Source organism: Hetaerina americana, unplaced genomic scaffold (assembly GCF_022747635.1).
Source record: "Hetaerina americana unplaced genomic scaffold, ioHetAmer1.1.p SCAF_149, whole genome shotgun sequence".
NCBI classification, from domain to species: Eukaryota; Metazoa; Arthropoda; class Insecta; order Odonata; family Calopterygidae; genus Hetaerina; species Hetaerina americana.
Window position 1 is genome coordinate 526,393 of NW_027286614.1, and position 1,108 is coordinate 527,500.

Here is a 1,108-nt window from a genome sequence, read left to right on the forward strand (position 1 = left end):
CTACCGTCGGACATCCGGCCTGGGATCCCGGGGTCCTTTTCCGCTCGAGAGCGGGCGGGACTCCACCCGGGCCCTTGGGGCCGGCGTCCGACGGGTCGCGACGTCCTACTCGGGGAGAAGTGCGTCACACCGACGACGAACATTCGAGGGCCACCGGGTGACGCGCCTGTGACGGGGGTCACCCCCCGCCCGCCGGCGCGCCATCCGTCAAGCGACCCTCGCCCGTCGCCGGCGAGACCTGAATCTCCCCTTTCGAAATTTCGGGTACCACCCGTTTACTCCCAAACGGTTTCACGTACTCTTGAACTCTCTCTTCAAGGTGCTTTTCAACTTTCCCTCACGGTACTTGTTCGCTATCGGTCTCGTGGCCGTATTCAGTCTTAGGTGGAGTTTACCACCGACTTTGGGCTGCACTCTCAAGCAACCCGACTCTGAGGAGCGCCCCTCCCGGGAGGCAAGCGCGGAGGTCGCACGGGCCTGGCACCCTCTCCGGGCCGTGGCCCCGTTCAAGAGGGACTTGGACTCTCCGGCGCCCCTCGGGAAATTGGACGCTCCCAAACGCCACAGCGCTCGGCGCCCCGCGGGGGGCGCGAGCTTTGGCCCTGGAGTCGATCCCTGTTTGCTCGCCGTTACTAAGGGAATCCTGGTTAGTTTCTTTTCCTCCGCTTATTAATATGATTAAATTCAGCGGGTGGTCTCACCTGCTCTGAGGTCGGCCCAAATGATATAGTTGCCCGTGGAGAGGGAGTAATAACCGAGCCCCCACCGATCCGCAGGCGAACGCCGTCAAAAAATAACGAAGCGTCTCACCTCGACCGGCGGGGACGGGTCTCGCCCAATCTCCCGCAGAGCCCCCTATCAATCCGGGCGACGATCCATCCCAGCGAGGGACGCTCGTCGCCCCAGTACGCAAACGTTTCCGTTCGCGAACTGAATTGCCGGCCCTCAGCCAGGCGTAGCCCGGGAACAAAATCCGAGGGCTGCAATGTGCGTTCGAAACGTCGATGTTCATGTGTCCTGCAGTTCACAATTCGACGCGCAGTTAGCTGCGTTCTTCATCGATCCACGAGCCGAGTGATCCACCGTTTAGAATTTCTTTCTTTCATTT

At 61.0% G+C, this 1,108-nt stretch overlaps 1 non-coding gene across 1 annotated transcript; it reads right to left on the reverse strand.

Annotated features, from left to right (window-relative positions):
* Positions 1 to 939: 939 nt before the first annotated feature.
* On the reverse strand, positions 940 to 1,094 carry LOC139686722 (5.8S ribosomal RNA). Its single transcript, XR_011700553.1, has one exon. It is a non-coding gene; the product is annotated as a 5.8S ribosomal RNA (ribosomal RNA).
* Positions 1,095 to 1,108: the final 14 nt, after the last annotated feature.